Below are 12,985 nucleotides of genomic sequence, written 5' to 3'. Positions count from 1 at the left end.
TTGGACACAGAAGGCATGAACTTGGGAGAGAGGAAGGGAGGGAAAGAGATGGTTGTGTACATGGGGAATAGAAGAAAGGAGAATTTTTGGTCATAGGGAGGGAGTGAGGTACAGATGAGAGGGAGAAATTTTGTGGTGGAATGGACAGATTGAAATGGATGCAAGAGGGAGGAATGTTGGACATAGTGGTGAAGGGAATGGAAGGAGAGATGTGGCATGGTGCTGGAGAGGGGTGATAGAAGGAGAAATGGGCATGAGACTGGTGGGCAAAGGCGAAAGATGAGAAAGGGATAAATGCTGGACCATGGTAGGAGGAACCAATGGACAGCAACAGAAGAATTTACAGAAGATGGGAAAGCAGAAAAAAGAAACTGGTACCACCTTTATGGAAAAATAAGTCTCCAGACAACAAAGGTAAAGAACAGAATTTATTGACTAAAATATGTTAGCTTTGGGAAATGTATATAGCAGATGTTTTTGTATTGTGTTCAAAAGCAGGGCCGCCATCAGGGCAGTACTACCAGTCCTGCATTCAGGGGCCCGGAGCTGACAGGGGGCCCGGGCTCCCCCAGGGTCCTAGGCAGTGTTCCCTCTTAGGCAGGGGTGCCCACACTTTTTGGGCTTGCGAGCTACTTTTAAAATGACCAAGTCAAAATGATCTACCAACAATAAAAATGCTAAACATATATATATTTATTTATATATATATATATATATATATATATACACACCGAGTGTACTTTGTATTTATGTTCAAATATTTTTTTATTATACAGCCCCCCTCCCTCGAAGGCCTGACCCCCCCTGAAGGTCTGCACATTCCCCCTCAAAGGTTGACTCCCCCCCTGAAGGCCTGCACTACCCCTTGAAGGACTGCACTCCCCCCCCCCCAAAGGCCTACCCTCCCCACATCCATTTACCTAATTCCAGCAGGGAGCAGTCTGCATAGAGGATCACTGGTACTTTAGCGATCCTTGCAGGTTGCCTTAGGCCTCAGGAGCTGTCTTCCCTCTGCCCCAAGCCTGTCTCTGACTTAGAGGAGGTGCAGGACCACGGCAGAGGGAAGAAAGCTCCTGAGGCCTATGGCAACCTGTAAGAATTGCTAAAGTACCACCTGCCACCGGCCGTCTCCCATTCGTCCCCTTTGGAGATCCCCACAGGAATAAGGAAGTTAAATTAATAGGCACAGAAAAACAAAGAAATACTTCCAAGAACTGCCCCATAAGAACTGCCTGTCACAATGCTCATTAGTGGAACTGAATAAAAGACAAGTACAATGGATTTAGAAGGGGGACGATCCGCCCGGGTGCACGGCTTGGAGGGGTGCACAGCCGGCCAGGTCCGGGTCATCCTGCCTTTCTTTTCCCCCGGTCCGCGCTCGGGGCTTGCGCCTGCCTGGTCCCGCGCCGACGCTCGAATGGTGCCGTCAACTCCCGCGAGTCTCGCGATAACCAATAGCACCATTTGGGCGGCAGGTGTGAGCCCCATGCGCAGACCGGTGGAAAGGAAGGGCAGGAGGACCCGGACGGCTGTGCATCCCTCCAAGCCATGGACCCGGGGCGGGGGCGGACCGCCCCACCTTGGTACGCCACTGATTGGGAGGCCGATTTTGGGGGTTTTAAAATTGTATATCGGGCAGCATTAGGCCTCGCTCTTACTTCAATCATTACAGGCGCTTCTATTTCTTGTGATGCGCTGAGCTCCGTCCCCCACCGACCTTCACCCCGCCCTTCCAGCACTCTGATTGGCCAGCGTTCTTTAAGAGGCGGGCCAGTCAGGAGGGGAAAAAAAGAGAAGGGAAGAAGGGAACCTGCTGTGCGATCGACTGGGGTCGCCTGAGCGAACGACCTGTCGATCGCGATCGACGCGTTGGGCACCCCTTCTCTAAGGTGAGCGCATGAGCAATCGCTCACTATTTTCAGTGGCGTCGCTCATACGCTTTCCCCTGTCACTCACTCGAGGGCGGGAGGAGGTGAGAGGAAGCGGCGGCGGCGGCCTGTATTTTAAAAATTAAAAGATGCAGCGGCGGCCCCTCTCAAGATCCCCGACTGCATCGGACTTCCGACGCAGGTGGGGATTCGTGAGAGGTGCCGATGCCATGTCTTCAGTGTCCTACCAAGGGGGGGGCAGTCTGCCCTGTCTGTGCACCCGCCCTAAGGCTGCAGTCGGAGAGGAAGTTTGGGCCAGCCAATCGCTGCCTGGCTGGGCGGAACTTCCTCTCCGAAGGCAGAATTGACGTCGGGGGATTGCTGGTTGGCCTGGTGGGAAGCAGAGAGAGCTTGGGGCAGCCGCGGCGGTGTCTTTGGGGCCTGTTTCCCCCGATGGTTGCGGCGGTAGCTTTGTGGAGGGTAGGGAGAAAGAAAGGGGGCAGGCAGGGAGACAGTAGGGAAACAGAAAAAAAGAAAGGGGGCATCAAGAGGAAAAAAAAAGAAAGAAAGGGCAAGGAGAGAGGAAGAAAAAGTTAGGGGAGGGAATGAGGTCTGGAGGAGAGGAAAGAAGGGAAGAAAGATTGGATGCACAGTCAGAAGAAGAAAATGCAACCAGAGACTCATGAAATCACCAGATAAGGTAGGAAAAATGATTTTATTTTAAATTTAGTGATCAAAATGTGTCTGAATTTATATATGCTGTCTATATTTTGCACTATGGCCCCCTTTTACTAAATCACAATAGTGTTTTTTAGCGCAGGGAGCCTATGAACGTCGAGAGCAGTGCTGGGCATTTAGCGCAGTTCCCTGCGCTAAAAACTGCTATTGTGGTTTAATAAAAAGGATGGGAGGTATATTTGTTACTGAGGTGACAATGCATAGAGTCATCTGCCTTGACCTCTTTGAAAAAACCCAGAATAGGAATGATAATTATTTTTTTTTTTTTTTTTTTTTTATCATGAAGATTTATTGGTTTTTCAAAAATCAGGTAACAAGAACAAAAGAAAAAGGTACAGAGTACAGTGGCAAATTGCATTTACAGTTACAAGATGGAAAGGGCAGGATTAAGCTTGGAAAACTCAGGTACATACATTTTGTAAATATGCAACTAAAGGAGACCAACTCATTGTTACAGCTCGAGACTGACCTCTTTTCCTATATAAATGCAGTTCATATTTTTGATGTTGCAAAACCATATTCCACCAGTGATGAACATGAAGTAGATCGGATGATTTCCAATTTGAAAGGACTAGTTTTTGCGCTAATATCAATAGAATATCAAATAGTTTTTTATGTTGATCTACAAGAAGAATATGCGGAGATTGAGATTTAAACATTACTATTGAAAAAGATAATTCTTGCTTCAAATGGAAAATTGATTGCATAATAGTCCATACATCATACCAAAAGGAATGAGTAAAAGAGCATTCATATAACATGTGAATGATGGAACCAGGGTGTGATTTACAATTCCAGCAAATGTCAGAAGAACTAAGGCCAGATGTTTTAAGTTTATAAGGAGTCCATATTGCTTTATGATATAAGAAGTACATAGATTGCAATGTACTGGCTGAGGAAACTGCTTTTATGGTTTTAGACCACAAAAGAGACCAGGACTTAGTATCAATTTGACATTTACAGTCTTTTTCCCATATTTCCTTGAGTACTGAAGTGGATGGTATGTTGTTCATTAGTAACAATTTATATAGTCTAGAGGCAACATGGCCTGTTGTCAAATATTGTGAAGCTATTTGAGGCAAGGTTGGTATATGGGAGTGAAGAGAATCAAAAAATGGGATAGTAGATATACAGTGTCTAAGTTGCAACCATTTAAAATAAGAAGAAGCAGGAAGGCCAAAATTAGTTTGGAGAACATTAAAAGGGAGCAATTTATAGTCTGTATCCAAAATGTCAGAGAGGCACAAGATACCCTTATCTATCCATTCCTTCCAAAGAAAAGGTTTCTTATTTATAAGAATATGAGTGTTAAACCACAAGGAGAGTGACAGCGACCGGATATATGGATGATCAAGCTGGGAATCAAGTTCTAGTAGGCATTGTGACGTCTGTTTTAGAATGGGGCTGAGGAGATTAATTGTAGAAGTCGTTAATAAGGTTGAGGGAGGAAGTGGTTGTATAGCTTGTTTTTCTACTTCGAACCATATTGGTGAGTATATATCACTTTCTGTGAACCAGTAAAGGCCTTGGTGGGTGATGAATGCTTTATGATATATAAGAAAATCAGGGAACAAGACACCACCCTTGTCTTTAGTTCTTTTAAGTTTTTGGAGGGCTATACGTGGTTGTTTATTTTTCCAAAGGAAAGAGGACAGGAGTGAGTCAAGTTTTTTGTAAAAGACAGATGGGAAAAGCGATGGGATCATGAGTAAAATATAGTTTATTTTAGGCATTAACATCATTTTAATTGTTTCAAGGCGACCCCACCATGATAGGTGTAACGGATGCCAAGAGTGAATCAGAGTCTTGACTAATTGAAGAATATGTTGAGAGTTGATATTTATAGTATCTTCAATGGATGTGGTGAGTTCAATACCAAGATATTTTATTTTTGTGGGCGTCCATTGGAGCTGATAGGGCTTAATCATGGAGGAGTTGGAATAATGATTAAGAGGGAAAGATTCTGTTTTATCTTGGTTGAGCTTATATCCTGAGAAAGAGGAGTAATCTGCAATGGTTTGAAGAAGTTCTTTTATAGATGTCTCAGGATTAGAGATGTACAAAAACACATCGTCTGCGTAAGCAGAGAGCTTTACTTCAAAGGAATTACATACTATACCTGAGATATTCGGGTTCTGTCTAATGTGAAGTAATAGGGGTTCCAGCGCAAGGTTAAATAAATAGGGAGACAAAGGACATCCTTGTCTAGTTCCCCTATGTAGTCGAAAGGATGTAGAGAGGGTATTATTTGCAATAATTCTAGCAGAAGGATCAGCATATAGAACTCTGATCATGTTAATAAAGGAAGAGGGAGCACCAAACCATTTTAAGATAGAAAAAAGATAATTCCATTCAATTCTATCAAAAGCCTTCTCGGCGTCAAGCGAAAGGGCAATGATAGGATTTTTAGATTGTTCCGCAATATGTGCCAAGTGAAAAAATAATCTAGTATTATCAGCAATTAGTCTACCAGGCATGAAGCCTATTTGGTTTGGATGGATAACTTTATGTACTAGCATTTTTAACCTATTGGCTAGAATCCTTTGCAAATAATTTGTAGTCCGCGTTTAATAGTGAAATAGGCCTGTAATTCTGCACAAGAACAAGATTTTTATTAGGTTTTGGTAAGACAGTAATAATGGCTTCAGAGAAACGTGAATTTCTGACATTTTCTGGGGTCAGGAACTGAAATAATTGGTGTAAATGGAAGATTAAATCATTCTGGAAAATCTTATAAAATTCCGCTGGAATTCCGTCAGCTCCAGGGGATTTATGAGATGGTAGTTGTTTCAGAGCAATCTGTAGTTCTTCTAATGAAATAGGTTTCTCTAGGGTATGTACATCTGCTGCAGACCAATTGGGTTTCTCAATTCCCTGTAGAAAGGAGGATAAGGAAGACGAGATGGAGGGTGGGTCAGACTGATACAATTTTTCGTAAAAAGTTTGAAACTCTGTCAAAATCTCAGTGAAGGAAGTTACAGTTATATCATCACTATTCTGGATGGCGGGAATCTGAATTTTATGCTTTTTCCTTTTTAGATAGGAGGCCAGTAACTTACCACTCTTATTTCCCTCTGCATAATACACAGCTTCTGTCGTAAAAATTTGCATTCCAGCCTGTTTAGAGAGGATAGAGTTATATTGATATTTGAGATGACATAGAGTATTATACTGGAGAGGATCTTTTGTAATGGTAAATTTGTTTTCTAATGTTGAAATTTGATTTTCTAATTCTGTTAAAGCGGATTTTTCCAATTTGTGTTTGTGGGAAGCAAGAGAAATAAATTCCCCTCTGAGCGAGGCCTTAAAAGCTTCCCATGTGATTAAAGGATTGGTATCTGAATAGGGGTTTTGTGTAAAATAAGTACTGATAAAGGTTTTTATATGTTGCACAGTCTGGTCATCTTCCATAAGTGAAATTGGCATTTTCCATAGAGGGGATTTAGGAACAAGATCAGGAGCCCAAGTTAAAACACAGGAAATTAGAGAATGATCTGATATGAGTATCGGTGCTATAGAAGAGTTGATTAATGATTGGATGAGATGCTGTGATATGAAAATATAATCTAGTCGTGAAAAACTATTGTGAGGTATTGAATGATAGGTATATTCTCTAGCGGAAGGGTGTTGGATTCGCCAAGAATCCATAAGATGCAATTGCGAGATAAGCGAATGAAAAGATATATGAGATTTAAGCGGAGTTATTTTAGTGGTAGATTGTTTATCAATATGTAGGTCAAAGGGAATATTGAAATCTCCTGCCAAGATAATCGGTAGAGGATCAAAGGACTGAATATGGGTAAGAAGAGTTAAGAAAAACTCCGGAGAATCCCCATTAGGCGCATAAACATTTATCAATAAAAAGGAGATGTTACGCACTTCTATTTGAGCAATTATCCATCTACCATTAGGATCTATCTCCTGTTTAATAATGTGGGGTTTGAAAGATTTTGAGAATAGGATAGAGACTCCACCCTTTCTCCCAATGGATGGAGAGTCAATAGCAGATTCAATCCAAGGGCAAGATTTGGTTAGAATAGAAGTAGATGAGAGGTGAGTTTCTTGTAACATGACTATATCCGGTTTTTTCCTTTTTATGTGTAATAGTATTTTCTTCCTTTTAATGGGATTTCTCAGTCCATTAATATTCCAGGAGACAACAGTGACCTGGGATTGTTTTGTCAGCGACATAAAGTTAAGAAAGCATAATATTCAAATGCAGATGAAAAGTAAAAACCTTCAGAAAAAGATTGTAGAAAAGAAAAAAATGCAATACGCCCTGTACTATAACACACTAACACACATAACCTCTGTAACACAGAGCAACATGCTCTAGCAAAAGTAACAGGCATAAGGACTAAAAAGGTCCAGCCAAGAAAACAGAGAAAGAAGAATGGTTCCATTCACCAAGAGAGACTCCGTGGCACATAGGAGTCCTCTCTCCTTATAAACATATCAAAAAAACAGTTATGGAGCAAGAAGAAAAAGTAGCTCAAAAAAGAAAAAAAAAAAGAACTGTCTAAATATATAGTCAAAGAGACCTTTAGATTGCAAGGAGGCAACAGTATAGTGTAAACAATATTCAAGATATATCAATCAATATAGTCAGATTAGAAGAAAGAAATTCAGATCAATACATTGCTATCTTTGACAAGAGCAAACAGAGAAACAATACCACAGTGCAAGCAAAAAATATTGCAAAGAAGTAGTGGAAGTCCGTCTGCAAGGTCTTAGCAGACCACATAAAAGCGCCATAGCTACGGCCCCTACTCGTACCGATCACTCTCTCTAACGAGTTTCTTCTGCTGGGGGCTGCTTTAAAAGACACCATGACTGCAAGTGCCTTGTGTTTCGCCGTGTTGATTCTTGCCACGCTGCGCTCCGCCATTCTTGCCACTGGGGAAGGCTGTCGCTTCACTGCCCATATAATGTCCAGTAAATAGACAGAAGCAGTAACTTGGCAGTAGCTGGGAGTAAAAGTCAGTTAGTTTAGCAGACAGCCGCGTAGTAAGTTGAAGCAGTCGGTGAGCACTAGCGCCATTAACAGCAGGGACACGTGCAGCCGGCAACAAGAGAAAATCTTCGAGGATCAGCAAGAGTATTAAGCTGAGAAGTCAAGTAGATCAGGAAGCAGGTTAGTGGAGTTTTTAAACGGACGACATGCCTTGTGTTTGAAGGTTGTCCAGAAATGACTGTAACAGCTCCGGGGATTCAAAATGCTTCGTCGAGTTATTTATGGTTACAATCATTCTGGCTGGGTATTGCAAGCCGTATCTCGCGCCCATGGACTTGAGGCGCGCTCTCATTTCGAGGAAAGATTTGCGCTTCCGTGCCGTGGTTTGTGCAAGGTCAGGAACAATTAGGAACTTTTTCCCTTCAAACGATAGATCTTTTATTAGTTTAGCAGCAGTGAGGATTTGTAGCGCTTGCGGGTATTTCAAAAGCTTTGCCACAATCGGTCTTGGTCTGGTTAATCCTGGTTTCAAGAAAGATGGCGCTCTATGCGCACGCTCGAACTGCAGCGGGAGGTCAGAAGTAATGTTAAGTATTTTTGGAAGGAAGTTAGTTAGGTATCCGATCATGTCAGTTCCTTCGGCTTGTTCTTTTAGTCCAATGATTCTAATGTTATTCCGTCTATTGCGGTTACAGAGATCCTCAAAATCTTGATCCAACTTTTTAAATCTTTGTTGCACACGTTCTTCGAATTGTGTGGAGGAGAGTGCCGCCATGTCTGCCCTTTTTTCTAGTGTGTCGACACGTGCTGTGCAGGCAGCAAAGGAGGCAGTAAGTGAAGTTATATCATTTTTCATTTCACAAGTGATATCGTATTGCTTTGTTATTAACTCTTTCAAGGCACGTAATTCGTCCAAGACTGCATCAGAGGAGGCATAAGCTGACTTACTGGTAGACGATTTTTCCGGTGAAGGAGGATCATGCTTCGTTCGTTTAGAACCGGAATTCGGAGAGGTCTCAGATTTAGAGGCTTTAGAAGTGGACATCTCACAGAGAGATTGAGCTAGAAATACTTAGGAAAAGTAAATTTTAGATCTTGCTCCGTTACGATATTCCATAAATCATAGGAGGAGAGAGGAAACTATGCAGCCATCTTGTCTCTCTGCTCAATAGCGCCCCCAGGAATGATAATTAACATTTTCTCAGCGTATAGTGTGCTTTGTGTTTTTTAATTTTAATGTTGGTAGATCATTTTGACTTGGTCATTTTAAAGTAGCTCGCAAGCCCAAAAAGTTTGGGCACCTCTGAGCTAGAGTGTTGAAACTGTGTATTTCTATTTTATCCCCCCTTTTACAAAACTGTGGAGCGTTTTTTAGCGCCAGCCGTGGTGATAGCAGCTCTGATGCTCAGAATTCTATGAGCGTCAGGGCTGTTACCACTGTGGCTAAAATCCACACTACAGTTTTGTAAAAGGGGGAGGGGCTAGTTTGTGATGACATATTCCATACTAGGTGAAAGTTTTTTCTGTGTTCTGTGTGTTCGAAAGACATGGTTTTCTGTTAGGATTGATGGTGTAGGATTGATCTGTGCTGGTCTGGCTTGTTTAGTTTTACAATGGGTGTATTGATGTACTGCTCACTGCAATATGTAAGATGCTGCCTTTTCTTAGGTACTCATGTGTGTCGTGTGGTTTGTTACTAAAAATCATGTTTTTCTTACAGATGGGGGGGGAGTGCCAAAAAATAATGGGCCCCGGGTGTTACATATGTTGGTACGCCACTGTATGTAAAGATACCAGAAAGCTGGCGTAGCAAAAACTTTAAGTAAATTGTTATTCTTCTAAGTTTTGAGTATTTAACCCTCCCACAATCTCACGGGCACGCGTTTCAAGTGTCAAGTTTATTGAGATTTTGATTTAAATGCAATATCAAATATTTTCAATGTGTATAACAAAAATAAATTTGGGGAAATAAATAAAACCATTTGAACAATAAGCATACAAACATATCCATAGATGATTAAAATTACATAAGGAGTACAAGGATAAACTACATTTGTTTAAAAATGCGTCCTCTGCGCCTGCTCATAAATTTGTGGAGTATGTAACTTGTCGCTCATGCATATTTTTTTTGCACACACCTCATCAATCCTTAGAGGGAACATTGGTCCTAGGCCACCATAGCACAAACAATAAACAATAAACAATAAACACTGCTGTTATACTTTTTTTTGTCCCCTGCCGATTTCCTGATAGCACCCCCCCCGGACAAAAGTGGGGGGGAAGGGGTAAGTGGGGGGGGCCCAATAGGATTGCTCAGTAAGGGGCCCAGAAATTTCTGATGGCGGCCCTGTTCAAAAGAAAAGGAAATGCATTTCTGGTTTTATTTCTAGAGTGTTGAAGTACTTGCTGACCCTTGCTGTGGCTGGTGGGGATCCCCAAGAACCACCAGCAGAGGACCTCCTCTAGTGACGGCCAGAACTCCTCTCCACCAAGCACAGCAGTCACTGGCAACATCCATGAGCCACTGAGGTGCCAGCATCTGTGACTCAGGGATGCTACTGCTGCCTGCCAAGCTTGGCAAAAGGGACCCCTGGCCAACTGCAAAGGAAGTCCTCAGCTGACAACTTGGGGGTTCTCATCAGCTGAGTATTTATATTTTATATTTACACTAGTCTTTAAGCCCGTTACATTAACGGGTGCTAGAACATATATGTGTGTGTCTGTCTTTATTTCTTTCTCTCTCTCTCTCCTTAGCTGCTTTCTTTCTTTCTGCCTTTCTTTTTCCTTGGCTGTCCATCACCACCTCTTGCCTGCTCCCCTGTATATTTTTCCTTCCTTTTACCTCCCCTGTGTCCACCACCACCCCTTCACTGCTCTCCTTATGCAGCAGCAGCCCTTCTCCCTTTGTTTTACCTCCCCCCTGTCCAGCAGCACCTCTTTCCTTCTCCACCTGTCCAGCAGTAGTCATCCCTTCCTTTTTTATCCCCCCTCCTCCTTCTTATCCCTATGATACTCTTACCTTGCTCTGCCCCTGATCAGAGGTTCCCGACAGCCGCCCAGTTACACCCATTGGAAAAGTTCCCTCTGCCGCATCCCGCACCCCTCCTGACGCGGCTCCCGCTGTCCTTTCTGTCTGTCTCTGTCCCTGGCCCCTTTGCCTGTCTGTCTTTCTGTGTATCTCCCTGCCCCTGTGTATTTCTTCTTTTCTTTCTGTCTGTCCAAAGCAGCATTCCATCCCCCTCCATTTCCCTCCCCCCACACCAGTTCCCTGTGCACCTGCCCCTGTGTATTTCTTATTTTGTTTGTGTTTTCCTTCCTCTCTCTGACTGTCTGTCCAAAGCAGCATTCCCTTCCCCTCCATTTCCCTCCCCCCACCAGTTCCCTGTGCAGCAGCATTAGCGTTTCCTCTACCCCCCCTTTCCATTCCCGCGGTCCGGACTACAAACGTGGTAATTCCAGCAGCGCTTGCATCAGTTACCACATGTTGCTTCGGGTCCTTCTACTGCCCTGATTTACTCTGGCACATCCCTGATGACATCATCAGAGACGCGGCAGAGCAAATCAGGGCAGTAGAAGGGCCCGAAGCAGCATGTGAAGACTGATGCACACGCTGCTGGAATCGCCATTCGGGCCCACGGGAAGAGAAGAGGGTGGGCGGCAAAGGAGGAACGGAGATCGGTGGCGGCAGGAGGAACGGAGATCGTCATCTGGCTGCGGTCCGGCTTGTGAAGGCGATCGGCTGGTGACGTATTAGCGCGCATGCACACTCCTTCGGCCACAGACCTACATGCGCATGGAACACGCAAATTCCTCACGGGGATGGGTGGGACTTCTGTCCCTGCGCAACTCTCTAGTGCACAGCCGGCCACTCTCCCTATTCTGCCGCTGCTGCTTTCCTTAACCAGCAGCAGCGGTAGTAAACAGGGGTGTCCGCGGGTGCTCACTGGCATTGCTCTTCTTCTGGCCGGCTCCCCTGCTGAAAGCCGCAGGCGTCCACGCCTCACACGAACTGCAGCTGCGTCGGAAGCATTCCCTCTGACGTCATGATGTCAGAGAGAAGGCTTCAGACGCAGCCGCGGATTGCACCAGGAGCGGACACCTGCGGCTTTCAGCAGGGAACCGGCTAGACATGCTGGGCAGGGAAGGGGGAGAGGGTAGACATGCTGGGCAGGGAAGGAGGGAGGTTAAAAATGCTGCACAGGGGAGGGGGAAGGGTAGAAATGCTGCACATGGTGTGGAGTGGGAAGGAAGGAAAGGAGAAGAGAAAGAGAGAGATGCCAAAGCATAGGGGAGGGGGTGGAGACAGAAAAATGGAGAGGGGTGAAGCTGAAATGAATCATGTGCAATGGAGAAAAGGGACTCCAGATATACAGTTTATTGAAGGGACACAGAAAGAGGGAAGATGCCATATGGAAGAGAGAGAGGGTGGACAGTAGATGGAAGGGACAGAGAGAGTGTGGGCAGTAGATGGAAGTGGTAGAGAGAGAGGGCAGAAGCTGGGTGGAAGGGGCAAAGAGAGGGCAGATGTTGCATGGAAGGGAGAGAGGACAAATGCTGTATAGAAAGAAGAGAGCAAAGAAGATGATTAAAGCAGAAACGACAATAGGGTAGAAAGATTTTTTTGTTGCTTTACTTAGAATCAAGTAGTATTGTAACTGTATTGATAAAAGTTTATAAATAGGAAATGGAAATAAGGCAATTTTTTGGACTAAACCCCTTTCCTCAGGGCAGGATACCATAACAGCAGTATACTGTACTGTTCTGAAGAAAGATTTGGCCTCTGAAAGCTAATTAAAAAATGGATTAGTCCAATAAAATGGTATTTTCTTATTTCTCATTATTTGTTTTATTTTTATTTGTAAAGTGGTGATTGTTATGTATCAGTTTTTTTCAAATTTACATCTATTGTCTTTATATTTTGTACAGTATTAGGGGACGTGTCACTGTTTTTGTGGTGTTGTGGTGTTGCATTGTATGCAGAGTCTGATTTCTTGGTGGTTCAGTTTAACTTTTGTCTACATATTTGTATTTTCAGTTTGTGATTATTCCATATTGGGCGAGGGTGTTTCTCTGTTCTGTGTGTATGAAAAGGACATAATTTTTAGTTGGCATTGACTACAGGATCAATTGACTGGGCAGGATCTGGCTTGTTTAGTTTTACAATGTATGTGTTGGTGTTCTAGTACTCACTGCAGTGTTTAAGATGATGCCTTTTCTTAGGTACACTCTTGTGCAATATGTGGATTGTTACTAAAAATAATATTTTTGCTATAGATTGGGGGTGTCAAAAAATGATGGGCCCCGGGTGCCACATACCCTAGGTACGCCACTGCTAGCGCGTGCCGCAATTCTGCGCGCACTAAGTGCACGCTAAAACTGCTATCACAGCTTAGTAAAAGGAGCATAAATCAAGAAATGTATTTAT

The sequence above is a fragment of the Geotrypetes seraphini genome, chromosome 6 (genome assembly GCF_902459505.1).
Source record: "Geotrypetes seraphini chromosome 6, aGeoSer1.1, whole genome shotgun sequence".
Taxonomy (NCBI): Eukaryota; Metazoa; Chordata; class Amphibia; order Gymnophiona; family Dermophiidae; genus Geotrypetes; species Geotrypetes seraphini.
This window is presented reverse-complemented; position numbering follows the sequence as displayed.